Source organism: Onychostruthus taczanowskii, unplaced genomic scaffold (assembly GCF_017590055.1).
Source record: "Onychostruthus taczanowskii isolate IOZ18803 unplaced genomic scaffold, ASM1759005v1 scaffold2, whole genome shotgun sequence".
Classification (NCBI taxonomy): domain Eukaryota; kingdom Metazoa; phylum Chordata; class Aves; order Passeriformes; family Passeridae; genus Onychostruthus; species Onychostruthus taczanowskii.
This window is the reverse complement of record NW_024499239.1, coordinates 15,472,806-15,484,904: the sequence shown is the minus strand read 5'-3', so window position 1 is coordinate 15,484,904 and position 12,099 is coordinate 15,472,806.

Here is a 12,099-nt window from a genome sequence, read left to right as displayed (position 1 = left end):
TGACTTCCGTTCAGATGAGTTACTTTGTATTTTTAGCAGAATGTGTGAGCAGAAAATGATGCTGTTGGAAATTCTGTAAGAGGAAAACAAAGGTGGAAATTATAGTATACATTTCCTTCCAGCAGCAGGCAGTGCTGTGGAAGTGATGTAAGTGATCTCTCACTTGTGGCCATCTGACTAGGAATACCTGTGGGCTGTAGAAGCAGTAAGTGTAGTAAATTCCATAAGTGCAGACAGAGATGATCCTCCAGAATTCCTCCAGTATGCCTGGAGTATCTTATGCCCTTAGTTGCAATACTTAATAAATAATTAACAAAGAATCTAAGTACCATAGGCAGAAACCAGAATTATAAGTCAAGACTGTGGTGAATTCTGGGTTACCAAACTGCAGGAAGATCTTTTATTTTTTCCCTATTTGCAGCTGGTAAAGTCAAGAATCCTAAAGAAATGACAGGCACCCTATCTGCTACACTGTGTCAAGGTACAGATGTGGAAAAGATCCTAGGTCACTTTGTGCCATTCTGAAGAGCAGCAAGCATAGACTAAAATTAATAAAAATAAACATCTCATGGAAATTTTAATCTTCTGATACCAAATTCCAACTGTACTAAATGCAGGTCTGTGTTGAGTTCATTTTTGCTTATCCCTTTGCTTTGATGAAAGGTACCAGAAGATCCAGAGCTGGTATTTTCACAACTCAGAATGTATGCTCTGGGCTTTCACCCAGAACTTTCTGTCACCACCGCACATTAGCATGGGGTTATATGACATATGTCACTTGACATATATCACTTCAAAAGCAGTTAAGGACAGTAAGCATAACCAATACTCTTGTAAAATGCAGCATCAAATCCCAGACAAATATTTCTACACATATATACAAATGCATATTTTACATAGCTGTCAACTAGACAAGATCTTTGTTAAGTTTTTTGGTTTTTGACCTTTGAGCCATCACATAAAGCCTTTACAAGTGGCATACCTACCCTATATAGTTCTTTTAGGAGTAATTGTGCTATTTACGCACTCCTGGAGTTGAAGAGCCTAATTCTGTATCAACTTTGTTCCCTTGGCTGCCTCAGTGGGATGGGAGCCTTATGGGTATTTCTCTTCAGAATGTGTGAGCAGCATAACAATTAGTACTGGCTAGAAAACAAGCACTCAGTTTCATGAAAGTTGGTGAGATTACTGCGTGTGCTTTTTCTCTGCACCAAATTAAACCTTGAAAAATGCTTTGCACAAGAAAAGCACAGCAACCTCATCAGAAATCATGGTAAGATCCCTCACTGATAGGATGTAGCTTTGGTACAGCTTTCACTTACTTGCAAACTCAACTGTCACAGCTGTTTAATTTTTTTTATAAATTAAATATGTCTTGAGTAAAAAACACTTTCTTCATATCCTGATTCAAGTAGAATGAATGAGTCATTAAACTTGGGCCTCCCACTCTTCAGAGCTGTACTTTAAACAATATACTTTGGAATGTGTTTTTCTAGTTTGCCAAGGACATCATTTTCTGACATGTATAATAGAAAGGCATAACAAAAAGTGGTGAAGAGGATACAAAAGAATGAAGCAACCTGTTTCCCCAAACTGTTCTGGAGCTACTCCACATCCCTCTCCACCAGAGCAGTGTGCTGGTATGTTGGAGATCTCTTGGCATATTGCCTCGTTCCTTGGCAAAATCAATGTGCAAACCCCAGCTGTGACTTTGTTTTGTTACAAACCCAGCACTTTGGCTAAAGAAAAAAGGAATTGGGAATTACAAAATACAAGAAGCAGCACTGGTGGCAGCAGGAAATTCTTCAGGAACAGCAAAGATCAGGATGCACCTGTAGAATTGCCAGGCTCTCCAAGAGAAGGGGAAGGAGCAGATGGGATGACACTGAAGAGATCCAGCAGGGAAAACAAGCACAGAGATGGGAGGAAGGCACGTGATCCAAAGAGGGAGAATGTTTTGGACCCTTTGGGATCTTTATTTACAATGAACAAAGAAAAAAAATCAGTAACTGGTGTCTGTTACCCTGTCTGACAGAGAACAGCACTGTCAGTGCTGTCAGGGCTCCAGCTGGCAGCAAGCGAGCTCGCACAGCCAACACACAGAGGCTGGGGCTGCTCAGACAGACAAGGGAAAGGAACCAGGCTGTGCATGTCTGCATGGAGAATGATCAAGGAGTAGCTACTTCCAAACAGCCCTGCCCTGGACGTGAGTTTTGAATGCACATCCACTCATATTGTATTAATTTGTAGGGCAGTCAAAGCTGCAGTATGATTCAAAACATCAGAGCTGAAGGACAGATGTCACCACTTCTGAGACTGCTCAGGATATGTCTCTGTTCATGTCAGTGCATCTCACCAGTTGCTTGGTTCTGCTGAAATACTATGACTGTTCATACATCACATCCTAGAAAGAAACAATTTAAAATGTGTCATTCCAGTGCCATTTCAGCAGAGCATAACACCCATGGAAAAAAACAGGCAAATAATTGAGGAATCTTAAGCTCCATTATTGGCCTTGAAAAGCTCTTATTTCTTATGCTGTCTCCATAGCCTGGTGTGAAACCATGTCATACAAAAAATTGGAGGTAGTTTTTTATGGTATGCCTGGTAGGACTTTCCTGATTGGAAAGATTTTTAGATAAATTAATATATATAAACACAAAATTTAAAAGGCTTTTCAAAACATCCCTGAACCATTAATTGAAGAAGAACTTAACAGGAAAACAGGCAAACAGGAGTAACCATCTATATGAAGATAAACATACCTTACCAGGCAATCAGAAAGATTTTGTAAGTTAATTTACTGATGAGGAAAATTTAGCACTTACTGATAAAATATTTCTCCTCAATGTTTTAACACAGTGTTTGAAGAGGGAAAAATGTAGTTTTCTTCCTTTCTTCTTCCAGTTGTGATCTCCCGTGTGAAAGTAAACACATTTGGAAGGACACAAATTAGGTGAGATGGAGATTGTATTTTAGACCTCAAGGACCCAGAGTCCACAACTTCTGCTTTACCAAATCCTTAACAGAAATAATTTTGGGGGGAAAAAAACCCCAATTACTCCTGACACAACCATGCTGTAACTCTTTACCCTTAAGCTTCCCTTAATCTCGTCAATTTCTTCCAAAAATACTGATCTAAGAGGAAACATTTCTAAAAAATCTTTACAAAGTCATGTGGATGGGAGTCAGAACTTATAAAAAGTCTGAGCACCACAGCTCTCCATGAGACACTTCTGTATGCTACAGCAACAAACCTTCCAAAACAATATCAGGAAGTTATCCAGAAAGGATAATTTCTCCTCCTATCTAGAGAGCTTTGTCAAGATGAAGCTATAGTTTTTCAGGGGTGCACAGTGAAAAGACAAATGACAATGGTAAAACTGTGCAGCAAGGGAAATTCTGATTAAACATTTTAAAAAATCACCATGAGAGTGGCTTCCCAAATCAATTCTTGACTCTTCATCCATAGAGGTAGAAAGAACACCCTAAGTAACCAAATTTAACCTTATACTTAGCCATAATTTGAGCAATTGCTGGGGCCAAATAACCTGCAGACATCCCTACATCATTCAGTGATATTTTAAGTTTTCCAAGAATGACAATTACTAAGTATTTTCTTTCTGGACGGGCCTGTCACACTATTGTCCTCTTTTTTATTTCATTACACTACTGCCTAACTGGAAAGATGGCTTTATTTTTATGACACTCTTAGCCATCTATAGAATTTTAGCAGTCATAATGGATGCATTTATTTTAAAACCTGATGCCTAACATGTTTTATCAAGAACACTTAAAACTTTAATTTAGGCAGCACAAATAATATTCCACATGTTGCATTCACAGTCAACCTTAAGCTACCTGGAGGTTTCTCTTACATGTAACTGGCTTCAGCTATTTTCTTCAAGGAAACATTAGGTAGTTTTCCATCTGTCTTCAATTCCCTAAATCCCAGTATCTTTGGGGACCTGTCTGATAAAGTTCTTTACTTCCACTAGTTAGTGGTTAGAAAACATTCTGCAAATCATTATCACAAAATGATAGTTTCAGAGAGTCACAGCTTGAGGCACCTCTCAAGATAAGAGCAGCTTTGCAGTCACATCAGCTCACTTGTCCTTATGGCCCTCAGATGTGTCTCCTCTGGGAATTGTATTCAACACATGTGCTTAGATGGTCCTCAACTCAGTCTTTGCTATGGGGAGTCATTTTCTGCCCCAAACTCCTATGTGAGTGTTATAGGCACAAAGACCCTATGAGACACGAGAACTGACCTTGCCAGTGAAGAGAATGTTAAGTTTCTGAGCCACCTCTGCTCTTTGAAACTGGGTTACTTACCCTGTTCAGCAGGGGCCCCATCTTTTTCTTGGTGTTTGTTCAGCTTTGTGTGTGTCTGTGGAAGCCGTTCCTGGTGCCCTTCCACACCTCACCAATTTTAACTTTGGTTTAGGTTTGGCTTTCTTAATTTTTTCCTGCTTGTCTGTCACACACACAGGACCAGCTGGAACTCTCCTGGTCCCACAGCTCCTGACTTTAGAGACATTCCAGTGTTGCTTCATCCAGAATGGACCCTTAGAGACACATTCACCCCCTTGCTCCCAAGTCATGTCACCTGCTCACCAGCTCACACCATCACTCCCACACCCAGATTCACTGCAGCCACCAGCACCAGGGACACAGACCCACTGCTGTACTCACACCCCAGTACACACCTGGGCACACAGACTGGAAAACCATCACCCAGGGAAGAGCTGGGAAGGAGCTGGAGAAGTCAGGACAGACTGGCCGAATCAGACACAGAGCACAGCCAAGCAAACTGACCAGCCAGCTATTCATATGCAGTTGCCCTTTCAAGTCCCTCACTGTCTATTTTCCACTCTCATTCCTCACAATAAATCCCTCTTGTTCCACCTTTGCTTCCCCTCCTAAATGTCTTAGTATAAGCCTTCTGTGATCATGAACTGCTCTTCTCCTGCATCCCACAATATATCCCAGGAGGAATGTTACTTTGTTTCCCCACCCCACCATTGTCTCTCCAAGGTCCTTTGTGGGCGTGCAGATAAGCTTTGCTACATAATTTAACAGTCTGGAAAATGCTTCTACATTCCTCCCAGATAGTCCATCCCTGCTTCTGCTCTCCCCTTATTCTTTTTTCCAACATTTGATCTTGGTCAGGAATTCCTGCTTTGGCAAAGCTGGACTCCTGCCACAGCTTTGACTTCCTGCCCTTTGGAATAGGCTACTGTCATGCTTTGAGATTGTCCTTGAATCAAATCGTTCTCTTGGCCTCCTTTGATGTTCAGTGGCTCCTGAACATCACATCCTGGGTCACACCCACCAGGCCTCTGAGAAACCACAGTCATTCAGTCACAAATGTTTCTATCACACCAAAGTTAGTGCATTTACAGTTCTGTATCTGTTTTCCTTCATAAAGCCACTTTTCAACATTCCCTAAGCAGTAACTTTTGACTGATAGTCTGTTCTGATCACAAAATTTCCCATCCTGCTGATTGACATCTAGAAACAGGTCACTGACTCCATGAGTTTTGAGAAAACTACTACTACATCATTTCATCCCCCATAAAAAACAGGGAAGCACAACTTCTCTACTGTACCAGGTCACTGCTGGTGGCCAGCACCAGAGCACTGATCTGCCCTGAGAGGCTGGTTTTGCACAGACAAACTGCAGAAGTGGGGCTGAAGCAGAGAGCTGCAGAAGATGGCAAAAGAAGCTGTGAGCAAGGAGGGGGGACCTCCATGAGCAGCCCAAGCAGGTCCACTGGGCCCCGTGTAAGCTTCTTCCCATTTGCAGATCTGACAGGTGATTGACAGATGGACCAGCTCATCCAGTGACTCACACAAGAATAAAATAGCTTTGTGCTGGTGGCCTTATGTGATCCCCCATCCTGCCCCTCAGCAGTGCACAAGTATTGTATTTGAGAAAGAGGAGGGAAAAAGGATGGGGGAAGGAGACTGCCATGAGGATGTGCAAATACAGGAGGGTTTTGTCTTGAATCAAGAGTTCTCGTTTTAGATGTTGCTTTGTCACATGTTGTTGTGCTGGCTTGTTCTGGTTCTCCAATTCAAAACTGGTGCATCAGCCTTGGGGTGCAGTCCAGCATTAAGCTCTTTGTGCATGTACTTTCCCACATTAGTTACACAGAAAGCAGAAGCACTATCATATTTGTTAGATTTGATTTGTTAGATTGCTACTTCTTTCTTTCCTTATACCCTCAACTTCCTGCTCAAGTTCCAAGAAGCAACTACATCCTGTTTAGCCAGGCTTGCATGCAGGGTAGTAAAAAGGTCACCAACAAAAGCTATGAGGCACAGTGGTGACATTTGGTCCTCCCACACTCTCTTGTGTGAGAAAGCATAGGAAAAAATAGTTGTTTCCAGTGGAGACAGCAGAGTGCATTACTGAGAGGACAGAGGCACTGTGCTCATCAGCACGGGCTGATTCAGCACTCTTGTCTCCCCACCCAAACCCCTCCGCAGCACACAAAACAAAACAAATCAACTTGCACAAGGAAAACAGGCTGCTTACAAGTGATCCACGTGAAAGACATGGAAAGCCCCAGCAGCCTGTAGTGGGCAAACTACAAATAATGACTCATCAATTTTTAGAATGAATTTCTGTGCCCTGGGTCCAGCAGCTTGAGCCTGTTGCCCTGTGGTCATAGAATCAGAGTCACTTAGGTTGGAAAGGCTTGTAAGATCATTGAGCCCAACCACTAACCTAACAGGTCAGGTGGGTCTGCTCTTGTCTGCAGCACTCCTTGGAGAACTTGTGCATGAAGCAGCCTGGATGAAGTCTCAGTTCCAAACCCAGGGGTTTTAGCCCCAAAACATACCCTCAGCACAGAGGGTATGCATCCTCTATGTGTGTGCATCCACAATTAGATGCAGCAATAACAGAGATGAGAGCTGGTGTTCTCCTGCCCAAGTGGTAGTGTACAGCAGCAGGTAATGCATTGATCTGCCCCATACCTCTCCTTCTTCCTAAGGAAGGGTAATACTCATCACGACGACCTTACTTGCAGCAAAAATAAGAATAAAGTGGCCATACTGAGAACACTCAGAGAGTGCATGGTCACATTTGTGACTAATGTAGGTATGAGGACTTGGGAAAGTAGTTTCATACCACTTTCTATCCAGCACTTCTTAAATACAAGGATGCCTAAGATCTAATAGTGTTTCTATTTGCACTGAAAAGTCCTGGGTGCTTAAACCCAAGTGCATTAGCAAGTCCACAAGTGTCCACTCAGAAATAGATAGCAATTTAAAAATTACTAATTTTCCCAACAAATTAGTTCAGGAGCACCTCCTCACAAAAATTCAGTAGCAGTGAGACAATGTACCTGCCCTCACACACACAGAAAGCATTTCTAGTTTTGAGGACTGGTGCACAACTAATTTCTTTACAATTTTTCAGGATGCTTAGAAGAAGAGTTCATGACTGAAATCTTAGAGATTTGAAAAGCTGCCAGTGTCTAAAATAAAACAGTGAAAATACAGCTATGTGTCTTTAAATTCAATGGTCAATTTTACATCTACATTACTGATTGCTCCAGTGAGCTACTTAGACACTGGTCAGGTACAAATTAAATCTCCATTTGAACGAAACAGGGATTCAGTGTGGTAGTCCAAAGTTATAAGGTAAATGCAGCAAAGCCTCAGCTTGGAGGAAGCTAAATCTATCTCTACACTTGCTACACAATTGCTACAAGCTGCAAGGCAGTTGTTGTGTGCTAGCAGAGCCCTGCACTTTGTACACAAACCACACAGGAAACACAGAAAGGCTTATGTACTTTCAAACAGCTTCTTTATGCAGCAAGGCACAGAGACAAAAGGAGACAATATCCTTTCAAAGAACTGAGAAAACGCTGAAGAGGTTAAAAAAATTTCAATATACTATGGAACATTGTAGTATCAGATCAGCTGGCAAAGGTCTGACAGCCAGTTACCTCATCCATCAGGTAGATTTTATATTGCACCTGCAGCAAGTGGTGTCGCTTATTTATCACACTTTGTGTCACTGCTGTTTGCAGCCTTGCAAGTGGGAAGAGAATTTCCCTTGAATTTGCAAAAGAAAGGAAGCCTATGCAATCACTTGGTTTGCTTCTCTGTTCCTCTCTCTGTCAGTCTTTTTCCTTCCAAATTCTTGTGCACTAATTACCCAGTTTCAACCAGAATCTTATGTACTGGGCTGCAGAAGCCTTGTTTGTATTATTTCTGTGAATGGAAGCCACAGCATGCTGTTCTGAAGAGATTAACCCTCCCTGATATCTGATACTTAGAGTTGGACATATAATAAAGCATTTTGTCATCAGAAGTAATCTTAAAGAATTTACAGGAGAAGCAAGTGTAAATAATGTCGAAATCTGTGTGGAGTAACATAAAGTGATCAAGACAATATGACAATACTGAAGAAGAAAACTATATAGCACCAACCAGGTGAACAAAAAAAGATTTGGGGCTGGGAAGGAAATGCTGATGCTCAGACCAGCTCCAGGCAGCTCATCTGGTGAACAGAGTATAACATGTCCTGTGTTCCCAGCAGCAAATGTGGCTGTGCAGAAGACACCAATGGGGTACTTTTCGTGTGCTTTAGATGGCCACCAGTGCAGGTACAGAGATGAGGCACTACTGTCTCTCTGCCAGTCTCTTTGCCTGCCTATAGCTCTAGGTTAGGTGCAGCAGGGGCTGCCACCAGGAAAATAGAGAGCAAATTACAGGTAAAATAGCTCCTATATGCTGCAGGTGATGCACTGGGCCCACAGCACCACTCACCAGGAAAATTTACATTTTAGCAGCATCTACAGAGGAGGTGAAAGAAAGAAGAGCTGAACTGGATGCCCAGACACTGAGTTACAAAGGCTTTTTTTGCAGGAGATGCTGTATGTGATTAGATGGCACATATTTTTTTTCACAGCTGTCTCTTTGTGCTAGCTGGTTTCTTTGTCTCAGCCTTTTGATCACGTAATTTTCAGTGTTCCTCTCAAACATTCCCTAAATTTTATGACAGCATCTGCCTTGTGAAATTGGGAATCAGTGAGATTACAACCACTGTTATTCCAACAATATCCAGGGAAGATATAATTTCTTTAATTCTTATAACAGCTTCTGCTCTTTTCAGATCAAGTTCTCTCATTTGTAAGTTCTGCTGAGAAGTGACATCCACAAATTACAGGTGTCCACAGTACTGGGAGTGTTTAGTAGCACTGTGGATATTGTGGTTGTTTTGAAAGATTCAGTCACACCTGCTGCACACCCCCTTTCATCAGCAGTTTCTACCATGAAGGATTTTTTCTCTCCTCAGCCATGCTTTGGGTGCCTGAACTATCTACATTTGACAGTAAAAAAAAGAAAAGGATAATCAAAAGTTTGAGTGATCAGGCCTTAGGAATAGCTGGAAGATAGTCTCTTATCCCCAGCTGCCTCAAAAATATCATCCACAGGACTCTCAGGTAGAAGTGGGAACTAGCTGCTTTTGTCTTACAATACTCCTATACTGTTGGATAAATTTTACTTAATACAGAACCATTTTTATCAAGTTCCCTGCTGCAATACTTGGTGTCAAGGCAGAGGCTGGAAATTAGGTTCCTTAAGTATTTCTGTATTCTGATCTTTTACAAACAATTTCTAATCATCCTGCCTGAAGATTTAGTGTAAGGCTTTCAAGAAAGTACACGCACCTTGAAAACATCTGTTTAGATTTGATATCTTGGAAATTCACACAGCTCAGAATATTCCAGAGGCTGGCTATCAGTTTATAAGATACAGTGCTTTCAAAAGCTGTGATTTTCCTTATAGAATGGAAAAATAAGCACTAGGAAAACAGTTCAAGATTAATAGAGATCCATGAGCCCTTAACTGCAATCATGGAGGAAATCCTAAATTTGGATTTCAGTAGGGTCCTGTTTACAGAACTGAATTCCCGTGTAATAAAGTCATTCAGCTTGAGGTCATTGGCATTGGGAGAACTTCTCAGGAAAGAAAAATCCAGCTCATTCCCTTAGCTCACTCCACAGAGGTAAGGGAATGCAAGGCCCTGGCACTGCTTTTCACCCCCCTTCAGTCCTCCTCATTTCACTTTATCTTCTGTTTTCCTTCCCATCCCATTCAGGGAATACTCTTTCATCTCTTCTTTGCTGAGGCACTTTTATTATCTCATGGAAATACTCGAGGTCCAGAAATTTTGTGAAGTGATTTCATGCTTGCATTCATGCTGGGAAAGAATCTGCCACCTTCTGAAACACTGGGAGTACGAGCTTTTACTGGTTTTTAGTGCTGCCTGCTCAACTCTGCTTGTCCTATTTATTCACCCTGATTAGGCTGCCAAGGCTTGCTGAAAGGAGGCTTGACATTTACTTGTCTTTGACACTCCTTATGTAGTTCGAGGTGTTACAAAATCAGCAGCAAGGACACTTTCCAGAGCCTCTGAGTCTGCACTCACCTTATTTACTTATTCATTCTTGGTGAATCATTGTCATATCTGAAAAGATGAAAAAGTTTTCACAAATCAGACTACAGAAAAATAACACTTTTAAAGTTTTAAGCCTTTAAATTAATTATTCCATCGTTCCACTCTTAAAGTGACTGTTACACTTACTGAAGCTATGTATTTTCAATACCCACAGCAAGCAGATATTGCAATGTTACTGCATAAACTGCTCAAGATAACTAGCTGGTTTTCCCAACATATTTTCTTAGTTAATGAAACTAAAATCACAAGTATAAAACACAGGAAAGACAAAAAAACAACACAACAACAATATTACATTCAAGAGCTTCTCTTGTATTTACATATAATAAAATAGTTCACAGTTCAGCTGTGAATACGTTGTGTTCACATTTACAGGATGGTGAAAATAAAGATCAATCAATGGAGCCTGTCAAGGAAAACCCACATGCTTATTGAGAGGAATATAGGGAAAAACTTACTTTATGAGTTAATTCTTACTGAACTGTCTCCTCCAGATCTTCCTGCACTTTGTGCACTCTCAGCAGTGGGAACCACAGGGGTCACAAGCTGTGTCATAGAGAGAACACCATTGTCCCTTTTATGAGGAGATGATATTGTTATAACTGCCTGACCACTTCATGTCTGGCAGCCTGATATGTCACTTTAAAACTGAGGTTTCAGTTCTGCAAAGCTCCTATGATTTCTGGGAAAATGTAATCAGAAAAGTATGCTTAGCAATAGCACTTGCTAGTGCAGGCTTTGGTCAGAGCATGGCAGTTCTCAAGTGTTTCAGAACGGCTTAGGGCTGGCTGAAACTTGTCACAAATTCACTTTTTTAAATTCAATCTGTTAAAGACAGATGCTTGGTAAGCAATTATTTAAAATATATGAACAATTTATAGTTAATATTTTGGAATTGCATCACTTCTTTTGTTAAGATTTAGAGATCTGAGTCTTACTTGGTTTTGGCTTTTTGACTAAAGAAGTAGAATTGCCCTCTTTGGAGATTACAGTAAGGAACTAACCCTCTTGCAGAGGACGCTTAATACTTCCTTAGATGATTTCACACAGCCTCAAACACCCATAATTTACACACTTGCCTTAGCAATTCATGTGACAATTAATCCAAGCCTATGGGCAAGGGAGAGAAGTAAAATAACCCATTGTGTGCTGGTAAACTGTTTGTATAGTTGATATGACCACTGCAAAGTCGATTCTGCAAAGTTGCCTTAGGTGAAGTCAGATTCAACCCCTGTCCTGTGCAAAACGATTAATCTAGAGTAAGCAGACTTGTGGTGGTTTGAGCTCATCTTTTACTCGCACGTCAGATGGAGCACGTCGCTACAATTATTTGAACGAGGACTCCAAGAACTTTACAAGTTATTTCCTGGGGTTCACTTGTGTGCGTTACCGCCGATAACTTCCCGAAGTTTAACTCGGGGAGGTCCCGGCAAAGTAAGGCACAGAGCACAAACAGCATCCAGGCTCTCACCCTCCCTCCACGAGCCCCAAAAATCCCTCGTTTGGCTCTAAAACCGGCGAACGGACGGAGCCGGCGGGGCGGGGGCGGTGGGAAGCGGACCCTGCCCCTCCGGACCGCTGGTGCCCGCGGTCAGCCCGGGATCCTGGGACAG